Genomic DNA, 15435 nt, shown 5'->3' with positions numbered 1-15435 from the left:
CCCTCCCCCCATAAACATGGCTCATGTATGAAAGAAGCTAGTTCCCTTGAATTCTCGAAAAAAAATTGAAATGTTCAGATGCAAAGATTGTGAAATCAACTTGGATGGACGGTGATGCATCAGTGACACAACGATTATATATTAAGTATAGATTTTCTACGTCACATGGCCAGAGACACCATAGGGAATTATAATACTGTGTGACACCACGTACTGTGCATAGCACATGCTTCCTGTTTGCTGTTAAATAAAGCCTTTATCCGCCACCGGACGAAACTCACGACGCGCGTTTGCCGTGCAAATATCGCCGCCATTAGTTGCGCGAGCAGAAGGGATATTACGAAGTTAAGGGGTAAATTTATATGTCGATGATCGCTCGTGCTGTTAACTACTTTCAGTAATTGGCACCCCTCCACCCCTCCACACCCTCGTAATTACGTGGTGATTTGAGGGTGCTCATTCCCACCCTGTCCGCGCTGGTTTGTCGAATTGCCCGCATTGTTTCGCTCGCGCCGTTTAGTTTCCACCGATTGTTTGCATAATATCGTTGTTACTTCGTTAATAGAATTCTTTCCCCTCGTTTTAGAATTCGGAACAGTTATTTAATTAGGTATCTCGACCCGTTCGCTTGCTGGATTCGGTGGAAATTAATTCTCGTAGATGTGGAAATTGATTGGAATTAATTTTGATTCAGAGGCAGAAAGATGGTCGAGAATATTTTCTGGGGTATATGTGATAATGAAATGGAAATATATTTTAGAACTAAGTAGATGTGACACTTGTAGAATATGATGCACCGATAAGATATTCCTAAGTGATTGCCATTTGCAAAATATGAAAGAAGTGTGCTATAATTAGATGTTGGAATATGTATCGTATTTTAAGTATGGCTATAGGTTCAATTATTACTTGCTTCAGATTATACAGAGTGATATCAGCCAGTTATTTCTGTATTAATAATCTTTTATATGATTTGCGTTTTAATAGAATTTTTCTTGTCCACTGCACTTCTCAAATAATGCTTACAAATTCAAGCACTTATTTCATCATTTACCGTTTATTCAATAATATAGTTTTCATGCTTTTCGGATTCAACTTATAGATTATACAAAAAATGATACGACGGAGAAACTGTATTAATTATTAATGTATAATGAATATACTGCATTCCGATTGTGCACTGCGCTCATGTACATAGGAAAAGTTTCCAACAAGCAGTCGTGGCCGAGTGGTTAAGGCGTCTGACTAGAAATCAGATTCCCTGTGGGAGCGTAGGTTCGAGTCCTACCGACTGCGAAAAACATAAAGGGTTGTTTTTTTTTTAAATTTATTTTTCTCTTGTATACCAAATTTATCATACCATTTCTTTTTATTATGTTTTTAATTAACACTTTGCAGTTGCCTCTCGTATTTAAGCAAACCAAAAAATGAAGCTCGTTTCTCAAGTGAGCAACGTACGTAAATGTAACAATTATCGGGTTCGGCAGACCATGATTAAAAGTAACCATTATAACGACCTGCTTTTATTTATTCGCATTTCCGACGCGACGGCATTATTATGTGGATGTGAAAAAAAAGAATACAGCGCATGAAAGGTTGGTTAATAAAAAAGCAAAACAGGAATTGGTCCTCCACGAAATAACGCGAGAACAATGTTTCCTTTCAACAATTCTAATTAACAAATACCTTCTCTACTACCATGTATCACGACGTCGTAGAAAAATAATTAATTCACTGAAATTTTCGACGTTTCATGCAACGTATTTAAAATATTAAATAAAACCATTGCGAAACTAAAACGAAATGGTTTCAACCACCGTTAATGTGAAATAAATAAATAAACGAAAGCAACATGTATAACACGAGTCAACAATTTTATAACAATACCGTAAATAATATACTTTTATAACGTATTTAAAGTATAAATAAAAAATTCTAATTCAATGTCAATTTTTCAATCTTCTTTCTTATGTTGAAAGTTAAAAAAACAAACACAACAAGTTACAACAAAAATAACAATTTTTAACCTAAAATAGCTAATTAATTATGTTTGATGTTTAAATAAAAAGGACCACTCAGAAAGCCCCACTTCCCATGCCTCTCGTACTGAGTACAAGAGGTGAACGATCATCGATGACTGAAAAGTCGAACAAAGTCGACTTCTCGAGTCTTCCTCACGCTCAAGGAAAGGAGCTACGTCTCCTCATCGTGGCTGCATCAACTCTGCTTTAGGGCAGAGAGAAAGTAAGATATACTACAGAAATGATCCTGTGAAGTATGATCTTAGTTTCTCCAGCCACGACGATCCAATATCAAGCAAGCACCGAGGTATTTCTCCTGCGAGAATACGGTTAACAGCTTGGCCATCTGTGAGCAGAAACCTAAAGTAGCACCCAATGATCACACCGTGCTAACATGTCGTCTATTTAAAGAAGCTCAAGATAGTAAAACTAGTTGTGCAAGTGCCAGCGTGCTTTGAATGGTGATGAAATGATAATAGGGCCAGCTGCAAATACCATGTGTATGTTTTTAATATTTAATTCCATAAAACTTTATTATGAAAAATTTGTCCACTCTCCTAAAAACGATATACTCCTCTTACTCGCTGATTTGTGTGTAATTAATGTAGCTAAACAGCGAATACCTGTCAATTACCGAGCACGTTCTTTAATTTTGATTTATAGATTTCAGCCCATCAGTAGACTACAACCTCAATTTATTCCCTTTTAGAATACATTGTCCCGCAATGTTTAACAATATCGAAAATTGTTTGAATTATGAACTTTAGAGACAGTATACGTATATTTCACCATTCGGCATTAATAATTCTAAATTAATACGCTTTCAGCTACATTGGTATACCTATATGCATGGAATAAATTAATTTAAACAGTTTAATGAGTTTAATCATTCATTCCATGAAATATTTTTGCGCAGAATATGATACCTAACGTAGATATTTCGACATGTTCACGCATGCATAATCAGCTTTCACCTAAAACTCACTAAAAATTTGGTGACTATAATCGTAATTCACTTGAACGTGTTAACCCTTTGCGATTCTATGCCCAGAGTATCACGCCATCGAGTTTACTCCCGTGAGCCCTATATCCGAAGTACCTATCTATGTATATATCACCTTCAATGTCGTACAATAATATTTTTATAGTCCTCAAGATTTTAATAAAAGAACACCATATTTTAGCGTATAATAATTACAGACCGTAAAGGGTTGAATCTAATTACCCCTTCCAAGGCCCACTGTGCTATGACATCGTCGATGATTAAGTATTTATTTCCAGATTTTCCTAGCCCTTTGATTCCAAATTTGTTTTCCAAATTTGTTCAAATAATCTAGAAAAATAACATAATTCAGGTGACTGGAACGTAACCTCGACCATGCGATGCATATCACACTCGAGTGTATCGTCACAGTCAGCCCTTTTTCTTCGCCACGATTTTCATGGCACAACAGCGAATTAGCCAAGCTACAGCGGCGCGTTTCGTCGCTGCGTTTTCACGTTTCGCCATCGAAACGCCAGCGGACGCGTGGGAGTCGTTGAGTAACCCACACCCACCGTCATACACAGGTGGGTGGACACGTGTGCCAGTTGTTTCGCGTGTGCAATGGCCCACAGCAACAAGCCAACGGGGCGATAAACAATGTGAGCATGCATTACTTACGCGCACCCACATTCGCCATTGTGTCAGATAGCCGTACGCATCCTTGTCTTCCTCGCTTTTGACCGTCCCCTTTTTGTCCCTTGTTCCTGGACCCGTTCGCCTTTTCTTCCTTTTGAAGCGGTGTCTCTTCTTTCACCTCGTTTCCTGTCTTTTTTCTTCTTCGTTCCTTCGACCGTCGCTTCGGGATTCCACGATTCTGATTGCATCGTCCTAAATTTAGATACCAAGGACTTCCCAAAATACGAGGTGCGAGCGGAGAGAAGGTAGGTACTACTTCTCGAAAAAATAAATCGACGTCGGACAACATGGTATCGCGTTAGGCTTCGTTTCTGAGTAGATTGATTTTGAAATTATATAGGTAATACACGTGTGTGTTTCATTGAACTTGATTGTACGCTGCTTTAAGTTAATGATTCTTGGCTTGTTCGTGAAAGTCAGTTCTTACGAGTTCTTATTTACATTGTGTCATTTACCTTTTTATTATCATTTTTATTCCCTTTGCTCCACCCGCATTCTTTTCTCTGTTCAACATTTTTATTTTTTAAAGTTGTTCGAAATCAGCACTGGGTGGCTCCACCAGTTTCCTCGTTTATTTACTTTACATCTATCTCGCTTGCTTGTTCTTTGGTGCTACTTCAACGACCAATGTTAACAACAATATTTATCGTATCCTTCCTCGCGTTTGCTTTTTCACTGTTTCCTGAATCCCTGATTTCTATACTTCCCGCTACTTCAATGTTACTGTTTCCACGCAATCCAGTCTCCCTTCCCCTTTCTCCTTTTTCTGGTCTTTGCTCTTACTGTCCCATTCTCTTTTTCCGTTCGCGAACCCCCGAAGTCACTTTCGTTACTTTCGTTTACGACTTTTGAACCCAACACTGGGGGGAAAAGAGCGGAACGGTGATCGTGAAAACAAGGAGTTTCCAGCCAGTTGTCGGGACGAAGTTTGCTCAATCAGGGAGAAGGGAGAAAAACGGAATGTCCCGTTATTTGTTTATGAGATACCTTGAACTTCCGAACGTTCAACGATCATTTGGGAAACGAATTGTGTTCGTATTCTCGGAATTTTTATCTCAAAATTATCAATACATCTCTCAGAATATTGTATATCTACAAATGTTTGTAATACACAAAATAGTGTATTTATTCGAAGTTTTTAGAATAATAATTTTTGTGTTGTTTTATGTTTCCTCTAGGAGTAGTATTTATAATTCTAGGTGTATTTATGTATATGCATGTATTTTTGTGAGTTCTAGAGTGAACTATTTACGTATTTGGTTTTATAAATTTTAGAATGATAATTTATATTGACTATATTAGATTAGTTTTTTTAAGGGTGGTTTTGGTTATTTCTTCATTAGTTTTATTATATAGAATGGACTATATAGCAGCGGATAATACTATTGATCGGTTGAAGTATTTAATTTGTTTTGTTTGTTTTATCTATGTGTTTTATGATTATAAGAACACATATTTTGAGGATTCTTTTGAGGTTAGGTTTAATTCCTTACAGTTCAATTATTTACTGTCAAAGAGACGTTTCTTACAATTTTGGGATGCTGACAACTTTGTGTAATCGGTTGGGGGATATTGGTTTATTAATGTTGATCTGTTTTGGCTCTTCTGTTGGTTTTTGAAATTTGATGTTGTACATATTTAATATTTATATATTATTATTTATTTTCATGGTAAAGTGTACCGCAAAATTGACATTGACCTTGAACTTCAGGGTCCCTGTTTTCATTGTAACGTGTACGACTGAAATGAGAAAAAGTGTCAAAGGAACTATCCAATTCCAAACAACGAACACCAAAAATGCTCCCCCTTGACACTTTTTTATGTTTTCATCCTTCCAGCAAGTGGAACATATTGTAACAAAAATGGATCTTGAATTTCGAGATGGAGATCAATTTTGCGGCACATTTGTTCAACAGATCTCCACCGATCCAGAGGTGTCGAATCACCTGTGTGAATCATTACACATAATTTATTTTACAGCCTGCATAAAAAGAGGAGTCATTCGGTGAAGCAAGTCTCGCTGATCATTACCCCAGCACCGTTAACAGCAATTCTGACACTGTGGCGCGAGGGTATCAGGATGGAACTGTTCCCTGGGCCAACAAGTGCAAATTATACAGCCGCTTAACCCGCCAGGACCAACGATTCTCGTCCATTGCGATTAATTAAAAAACTACAGACGAACATTATCCTATTGGCGCTCTTTCATTACGGAGCCACGGGCAACGGCTCACGGGAGTAGATTGCATCGCGGATGATTTACTAACTTTTTGCGCGGAGATAATGGGCCCCGGGACGAGGAAGAATACGCCGATAGCCAATTTCTTGGATAACCGATACACGATACACGCACCAGCAACGGAAACACAGAGTAATCTCGTTTTTATCGGGTCTCACAAAATCCTCCAATTAGCGCGCATAACATTACCGTAATTACAGTACCTACCCAGGTAACCGCGGCATCATCGATAGGGTTAATATGCCCTCGAAATACCGATGGCTCCTCCGTCTCTCCGACGTGATTACACTTTGTGCCTAACCGAGATCTACGGGCGAAATGTACAATTAAAAAATTGTAGCAAGTGGAGTGAAAGTAAACGAAATACGTTTTTTAAAAATATTTTTCTTACAGTAGAAACTTCGCTATCCGAATTAATAAGAGAGACACGATCGTTCGGATACTGGAACACCCACTTCCTCATTGTGATTATTCTGTATTTCATAAAGAATGATACAAGTAACAATACCAAAAATGGATAGTAATGTGAATAGGTATACTATCATAGATGTGTCAATTTTCTAAGTTCTGACGTATTTTCTATTTCGTCATAACAGTTACTATGACATAGGCGTTTCCTTTTCGATGGTTTTATACATGTACACTGCTGGACAGCATTAAAGTATCACTATAATTTCCCGGAAATTTTGGTCATTTTCAAATGGCTGCATCTCCGCGAGAAATGGTCGCAATGAATATTTTAAAAAAGCATTTCAACGCTTGAGGTTTCTAGTTGTTGAATCAAGGACTCAACTTTCTCTTCGTCTATTATGATACCGTTTTATCAAGCTGAAGCGCAGAGCGCGGCGTTGTCCGTGACTTTAGATGTATCTAAAGATTTAGAGGGTTTTATAGACCTTAAGCCTGCACGATGGAACACTGCCAAGATCCGTGGTTCTTGGGGATTATAAATTTCAACTATATTAGTAAACTTGGTAAGAATACAACGCGCCTTGCCTGTAACAAGGTATACAAAGGCATCGCGGAGAAACTGGAAGCTGCAATCCGTATCATCCTGAAGCTTACGACACCAGCTTACGATGTAATAAGACTGCGATAACAAGACGTCACTGCACAGGGGATAGAAGATTGTAGTTGACAACACGGTTTCATAGTCATTCTTGTCTGGGTAGTGGGTTGCTGGTCGGCTTAATCCTCAACCTCTCGCGATACGCACGCAGGGGATGGAGCAGCTTCTCAAACCGATGCCTTTACCGCCGTCGACTTAATTAACAGAACTTCCTATGACTAAATCATGATAATCTGGACTCTTTGATAACTCCCGTGTAAGTAAGCAATCGGGGAATTTGAGAATCTGCTTAAAGTTGATATTTCCTTCTTGATTTGCGCTTTTAATTTAAACTTTTACGATTCCACCTTCTTATTTAAGGGATGATGCCTGGTCAGCTGGCGAAAAAGAATGCAATTTTCGGGAATTTTTTTGTGGAATATCTACTACATGTTTTTAAAGACTATTCGTTCATTTTAAAAGTACATATGTGCAGTAACTCTCAGTAATTTTTTTTATAGAAAAACATTAAGGAATGAACGAATAACAGCCCTTCTCGCGGAAGCTGTTTTGATAAACGTGCTGTGCGGTGAGCACGATTTCTCTGAGCCGGATCATCTAAAATTAAAAGTTCAAAAAGATTCTGTTAGTATATGGTTGAATCCAGTAGATGAACGAAGGGTTCTTCGAGAAGTTCATTTTTAACAAAATGGCGGCCGTTTAAAGGAAAACCATGATTTCTCGATGTCTGAATTGTTTGTTTTTTGTTAATTAAAAATAGAGTTTTTGTTAAAATAAAAAATCCTTCGGTCATCTACTAGTCTTTAGTATATAACAGAACTCTGCAAAAATTTAGATCAAACGGTACAGCGGTTTTCGAAATATCTTGGTCACCGATATCAAAACAGCTTCCGCAGAAATGGCTGTTATTCGTTCATTTTTTAAATGTTTTCTCTGTTACAAAATTACAGAGAGTCGCTGCATATATATGTACTGTTATAAAAGCGAATAGTTGTAAAAAATATACAGTAGATATTCCACAAAAAATCACCGAAAATCACGTTCTTTTTCGGCAGCTGATTACGCACAACCCCTTAAACGATAAATAATATCCATGTGTAGATTTTGGTGAATATTTCGAGCAAGTTTACTACAGTGTACCTATATCCTTATTTTCTCTATTAAAATATTTTATCCTTCATTGTATCAAATCAAAAGCGTTAAACTGCCGCAAAAAAATTATCCAGCACCCAAATTCACCGTAGTGGAGTTTCGAACGAAGAGACAACGCTCCGGAATGACAGCGACGCGCAAAAGGTAACCCAGAATGAGGCGGATGACGAGCATAAAGCAAATAGCGAGTGTCGCCAGCGAAGAAAGTCCTCGCGATGTAATATCACCGAGACGTAAAGTTCCGCGCGGTGTAATTAACTCAACGAAGTTGCGTTTGCTGGATCACGGGTGGTAAGTTTCTAAGAGGTGGTTTACAACCGTCGGTGTCCACGTGCTTCGCCTCCGTGTGTCAGAGGGTGGAAGCAGCCCGCACATAAATTTCCCCCGAGTTAGAGTCGCAGATGCGAGTCGTCGTCGCGGCTTGGCCCGCGACCAAAGCTGATCGCATTACAAAGTAGCCTGGCTGCAGCCACGAGAGCACCTCCTCAAGGGTTTCATTATTTTTCAGAAACTGCCGTCATCAGAGAAGGCGACGTTTCAGCGCAGAATTTTGAAGAATCTCCATCGACTTGATCCACAAACGCTCAAACTCTTCTGTTGGTATCGCAAGAGTACTTTAGGTACTGGTAGCCTAATGGGTTGGGGTTGCAGTATTTTGTTGGAATTTGATTGAATCTCAAAGGGAGTTTCTGGATTATACGCCATTTTCCAGGTTATTCGAGATTCTTTTACACTCTGCGTCGCGCCCCACAAAAGCAGGAGAAATTGAATGTATCATTGAATCATATTTCGAGAAGGGAAAGAAACAGAAAACACTTCACGAAAGGCACCTTTTCTGCTGGTCCCACTGGCGTCCTCGCGTGTACGAATCGAGCAAAATAGCGGCGCGTTATTTATTGCCAACGACGCTGCCTAAAATATGATGTCGGCCATTCTTCCCCTCGGCCCTTTTCACTTAGCAAAACGCGTACTATCGACATGAATAATCACGAGGGCATAAGTATTCCCGAAAGTTCAATTTCCTGTCACGCCGTCCGCTGATTTATCGCTTGACGCCTGTACACGCGTGGATATTATTTACCGCCCTCTCGATATTCCTCCGCGCAGCCCCCTCTTGGCGGGGGTGTGGAATTCCGCGTTCGTGGAAACCTTCAGCGCCGTGAGAAATAACCACCGAACGCATTTGTTATTCATGAGCCCCTTCGAACGGATCCTCCTTTCATAATACGGTGCATCCGAGCCTCTGTCGGAGTTGTAGGTTTAACAGGACCATTTAAAAAGGGTGGTGTAAGAGCATCGATCCAGAAACCGATTGCGAAAGATGGAACTGTATTCCAAACTTTGCCGTTGAATCGTTTTTCATGGCTTTTTAACTCGATGCTGGAAATATTCGCTCTTTCTTTTTTCCTGTCGATTAACGATGGTGATCAGGACCTAGGTGAGTACTTCTTAGATGGAACTGCGCTTTACAATGTAGGAGTCGACGAGTGTTGGTAACTTGTTGAGTATTAAATGCTAATCGGCAATCATGTTTGCCAAGGGTGCCACGGAATATTAAATTTTCTAGTTGTGTTATTTTGTTAATTTTGCCTCTGGTTATAGGTACAGTAGTTTTCTGGTAAAGTAGATATAGGCGTAAGTTCTACGTTTCATCTTGTATCTTTCTTCCTTTAAAGACAATTTCGAATCATAATCTCGTACAAGACAAATTTTTGTCTCGAGGACGTTTCATGTAACTATGATAATTCAATTCTACTTATCCTTGTACCTCAAAACTTAATTTCAAAATTTCGCACAGACATGCATACCTAAGTATCTAAAAAATTATCTCATTTCGTACCTACAATTTCGGCGTTAGAAATACATTTGTCCTTACCTCGTAACCATCCTTCAAAGCACCGAAATCAGTATCCAATTCCCTCTAGCTCACGAATCCTGAAACTACAATCCCCATCTCCTGAGCCGAATCCTAATCACCAACTCCTAACTTCATCATCCTCGCAACGCGAAGGCAGCCCGTTTCCTAACGCGACCAAACGAATTCAGAGGAACAAGGCTGCCAGCACCCTATCTCGCAAAGGAATCCCCAATCCGCCAAAGAATTCGGATCAATCGGTTGCGCGGCGTTAAAAGGCAAGCAGCAAACGAGGCATCGGTGCGTGGCTCAGGGGCGCGGCAATAAATATCCAGAAATCAGGGGCGATGTTTCGGTAGGCAGAGTGTACGGGCCGTCGAAGAGGCAATCTTGCTGGTTCGGGGGACGATGCCATCTTCCTCGCGTACACAGAGTCGCGGTTACGCGCGTCCATCGGGGCAGCGGGCGAAGAGGGAAGAGAAAGCGGCCGCTGAAGAGAGGGCCACGAGGAGAGGCAACCCGGCCGCTCCTCGGCCTTTATCTAGTATCAAGAAGCGCCATCAACCGCCGCCAGGTAGGCCTTGCACGATTCCATCGCGGACGGCGCATTAAAAGCAAAAATAAAATTATTGGAAAGCGGCGGAATTCGGCGTCGACCGGCTGCCCGTTCGGTGGTTCCAGCCGGTAGATATAAACGGGCACGTTCATCAAGCCTCCTGGCTGCCTCCGCTTCTTCTCTCGCTTGCTTGTCTTCTTACCCGCGGATGGCCAGCTTCCGATAGCATTATGTTCTCCCTCGACGCTTTTCTCTCCTCCCCGGGTTCTTACTCGTAGCCTCTGTAGCTCCAGCAAGCGTAGTCCGAGGGACGTTGCGAGGATCTAGGAAAGCACTCGCGTTTTAACTAGCAATAACTAACACACTTCATTTTAAATACGTGACACGCTTTTACACTTCGGAGCTAGACGCGAGATGGGTCGAGTAAGGGAATGATGAAGTCGTATTCTAAGTATCTTGTGGGGTTCGTCAGGCTTTTACTTGTATGTCCGAATGGCGGTCCCGTGTGCATTAGAAATATCTAAAAGTAATGGTCCCATGTGCGCAGAAAGGCTTCTAGAAATGTTGCATCTGGTGGGTCCGGATAAACTTATCCTTAATATTGTTACAGTCCTCCTACACTGACCAGCGTATGAGGTTAGCCGGGGAAGGAACAGTTTTTGAGGTACCGCTGGTGAAGAAGACACATCTTTCTAGCACGAGTGAGGGTCCTGTGCGCAGGTAGTGGGCTTCCTAACAACGTCGAAGCAACGGAACATCCATCTTGGTTAATGGCGATTGGGGTGTTCTCGCAGGAGACATTTCCTGCGATTGGCGACTTCAGACTTTACTTCCATCCTCGAAAGTTCAACTTCTATGAACAAAACTCCGCGAAGAAGAGCATCAGCGGTGTCAACTTGCCAAAAGCAGCGCACCAGAACAGGAACACCCCGGTGTGCCAACGGAGAATGTCTCTATTCCGGGGATCAGCGCTCAGCGCAGCAACGAATCGATCAGCTTTATCACCGAATTCCTGCGTCGAGAGGGGTGCTGCCAACGGGGAATACCGATTCGCCTCCGCGCCCGTATCCCGACGCCCGTTAGGGAACGTCGCCTGCAACCCTTATCAGGATTCCTTGCTCTGATCGGCAGGCATCGCCATTCCGCGCGCTGCCCTCTCCTCTCCCCCTCCGCGACCCGAAAGATTTCGAGGAAGCGCGAGTTTCGAGGAAGGTGCGCGACGAGTCGATTAGCTCGCCAGCCTTTCAGCAATGCGGTTTTATCTGCGTAATGATATCTCCTGGGTGTAGAACGAGATCCGCGGCGGAGGGGGCAGCTGGAGGGGCATCTTTCGTTCGCTGAATCTCTCGACGCGGATTACGGCGCCGTCGGTAGGTGAGACCTCGGGCTGTTCTTACAACGAGTGCCCCTCCGCATTCTCGTCGCGAGTAAATAATTCCCAGCGCCACGGAGAAAACGTGGCTCCATTATGGTAAACCAGCGCTAAGGGGGCATGCACAACACTCGGGAGCTGCCTCCGCTAGAGGAGCTTTCCGCGGACTCGATCGTACCCTCAGGGAGAGGGGGGACTAAACTTGCTCGTCACCGCGGAGATTGGATTCCTTTCCCTCGACCTCTTCTTCTTCGTTTCCGTGAGCGTTTAACGGTTTGATGTTTAACGGTTTTATGCGATACTGATGCATGATCCACCTGTTTGTGCGTAGGTTTGTTAGGCCATCTAATGGCTGGACTAGATGTGATGATTTGATTGAATTATTTTAGGGGCTGGATTTATCTTTGATTTTCAGGAAGATACATATCCTTTTTGTTGTTATATGATTCATTGCATTCTTAAATTGAATTTTATTGAATACATGATTCATTGAACTCCAGTGGCATCGGCGTGTTTTCACGTCGAGGTGATGTTTTTAATGTATAGAAAGTATTAATTCTATAATCTATAGCATGATCTTTGCTTTGACAGCTTAGGCTTGCTTTTACAGAGCAGAGTGATTTTTGGGGCTATTCGAGAACACTACTTAGCTACTATTGGACTTGGATGGTGTCTTATTGTTAGTGCCTCGTTGTCAGTCGAAGATTAGATATTTAGTAGGCTCTGTGTCATCGTTTTCTACCGAAAAGATATAATTAGTGTGTAATTGTATATATGTTGTGTAAAGAAGTTGATTGAGAAAGATTGAACTGTTCTTCTATTTTTAAATCACGATCCTTCCTCTTAGAGAAGTTCCCATTAATGAAGAATCATTCTCTACTTCCATTTTCTTTTCTCTGTTTTAAAGAAATCTGTTATTTGAAATCGCTTGTTGCATGGAAGGTATGGATTTGTAGATTACAACTATTCCCTGTAGAGTCTGCGAGTAGAATACAAGGAGAGACCCTTCTTCCTCAAAGAATTAAAAGTAGATGCTGCAGAAAGCCTGAGGTGTACTCTCTTTACAAAACATCCACGGTACTATTGGTTGTGAGGCACAAAGCCAATTCTTTTCAAGTTGCAAAGAGTTAAAGAAAGGTTTCGCAGGGAACTCGCGAAATTATGGCGAGACCTACTTTTCGATATTAAAATTAATCTAAGGTAGTTAATAGCGATAGATCGAATTACAAAACTGAATCGAGCAATTAGTGTCAGACTTTTCATACAACGAGTTAATATATAAAAATTATTTCGACGGGATACTCGATTACTTTTGTAAATCATTCAGTTCCCTCGTATGCCAATCAAAGAGAATAATAGATGGTAATTAAGTACGTAGCGAAAGTTCGATTAAAAATTTTAATTAGGTAATTAATGTAACGTCGACTTTTGACGGCTCAGGAATTTAAACATTTTATACAGAATTCTGAGATAATTTATTGCTATAAATGTGGTACAGTGGAAATTAAATACTTAATAGTCTGTCTTTCTGTGTTTTTATCTAAACTATTTCACCATACAAGACACAACCCAATAGTACTCTGTTTCACGTGAACCATCAGGCGGAAAACTAATTCTAAGAAAATACTCGATTAAATTTAAATATCATTCTATATCCTCACAGTCAAATTAAGACCTAAAAATCCGAGTCCATTTAAACGACATTCTCAGTTCTCCAAAACCCAAGAACTTCACACAATCCCCTAAAGAAGAAAAGCCTCGCGTACAAACCAATACACCCATTAAGTCAACAAAGCTATCAATCTTAAGATCTCTAAAACCAATAAATCACTAATAAATTGGTACGATAGAGTCATGAAGCCAGTGAACAGTGGGCTACCTAATAGTGTCTAGCACTCTTTCAAACCGTGTAACACAATTTCTGCTACACGCGCAAACGACGTAGCTGTCGCGCGAGCTTTGCCTGGGTCTATTTTTATTCCCCGGGCGACGATAATCCTGTAAGTTTTTCAGGGAACGCTCTTAAGGTGTGTGTAACCCCTTAAGGCATCCTCGTTCGGCCCCGGTTATCTCGTCCCGGTAGACGATAGCGGGTCTCGCGGCAAGGAGGGTGGGGGCAAGAAACGGGAGGACGACGAGTCCTTTTAAGAAGGATCTTAACTTTGGAGAACTGAAAGGGTCATCGTCAGATAGTGGTTGTTGGTCTTTGTCACCTGAAGGCTTCGTGATCGTGCTCGAATAGCATGGTGCCCCCCGCGATAATATTATTTCGTAGCGGGATTCATCGTTGTCAACAAAGTGGAATCTCTGGTCGTCTCGCAATGCTCGTCGCGTTATCGTGTCGACGACGTGTATGCGCTGGATCCTCGTAATTAGTCCTGTAATCAGCGTATTTCTCAACGTCGCTGATAAGTTTCACGAGAGGCCGTGGGCATTTTAATACTCTCGTATTTCGTGGCCCGTGCCCCATTTGCCTCAAGAAATTTGCGATCGTTCTCCACGGTTCGGTTCGCCAGCTGAGAAACTTTGGTTTTCCTTGTGTTCCGATCGGACGATCGATGGGGTGCTTGAGGGACATACGAAGGGAGGCTGAGGTTAATGTTCCTTCTGCACGTGATCTTAATTCTTTTGCTTTTACTTAATGGGGCTATCACTGCGGAATTTACAAAGATTGATTCGGATGGACGCTATACGGCTCGAGATGGGACCGCATAATGCACTGTGAGAAATCGAAGCCACTTATAATCTTTTAAATAATTTTTACTTCTTAGGCTGCTGAGGTTATTTAAAACGAACGCACTATACATGGCGAGCTATCACAACTTTCCATTATAAAAAAAAATGAGAAGAAATTTTAAGTTCACCACGACTTTTTCAACTGGAACATGAAGTCATTCAATAATTATTTACAATATTATAATCTTAAAACTTGAATCAATTATTCATGTTAAAAGTATTTAGTATAGAACATTTCGAATTCCTCAATCTTAACATAGATTGGTATATGTTCTTGATAACACTAACCCTAATATTATAGGGTATCTTATCAAGACACTTGTACAAAGTGATAACCATTCAAAGTAGATTCTGATAAGAAGATAAATACATAAGTTTGATGCGAGTGTGTCTCATGTAATTATGTGACCAGCGTAGAAATTAAAGTTTAGAAATTACAAGGCTTATTAAAATTAATTTCCCACTATATCTATATCACTATATATATATTTATAATTTGTAAAGTTACTTTATTATAATAAAAATAAAAGAGCTATTTAAAGTAACAGGTGTCGTTGGTTTTTCTACGCATTTTCACATTTTAATACAAATGTTTGAAACTGATCCTGGCAGATGATTCCCATTCCCTTAATTCTCCCTTTCTTGTATCTTGCCACTTTTTTCTTTCCACCCTTCGACAGTCACTAACCTCCAAATTCCAGCATACATTTCCTCCCAGGAACTAATCAATCATCAGCATATAAAAAAGAAATAA

The 15435-nt window shown here is 40.7% G+C and overlaps 2 non-coding genes across 2 annotated transcripts; one reads left to right on the top strand and one right to left on the bottom strand.

Moving 5' to 3' along the window:
- Positions 1 to 1214: 1214 nt before the first annotated feature.
- On the top strand, positions 1215 to 1296 carry Trnas-aga (transfer RNA serine (anticodon AGA)). The gene has a single exon. It is a non-coding gene; the product is annotated as a tRNA-Ser (tRNA).
- A 774-nt stretch (positions 1297 to 2070) lies between these two features.
- LOC143371849 (small nucleolar RNA U3) lies at positions 2071 to 2285 on the bottom strand. Its single transcript, XR_013086133.1, has one exon. It is a non-coding gene; the product is annotated as a small nucleolar RNA U3 (small nucleolar RNA).
- Positions 2286 to 15435: the final 13150 nt, after the last annotated feature.

The sequence above is a fragment of the Andrena cerasifolii genome, chromosome 7, assembly GCF_050908995.1.
Source record: "Andrena cerasifolii isolate SP2316 chromosome 7, iyAndCera1_principal, whole genome shotgun sequence".
Lineage (NCBI taxonomy): Eukaryota > Metazoa > Arthropoda > Insecta > Hymenoptera > Andrenidae > Andrena > Andrena cerasifolii.
Note: the sequence above shows the minus strand (reverse complement) of the source record. Positions and strands in the feature narration are given on the sequence as shown.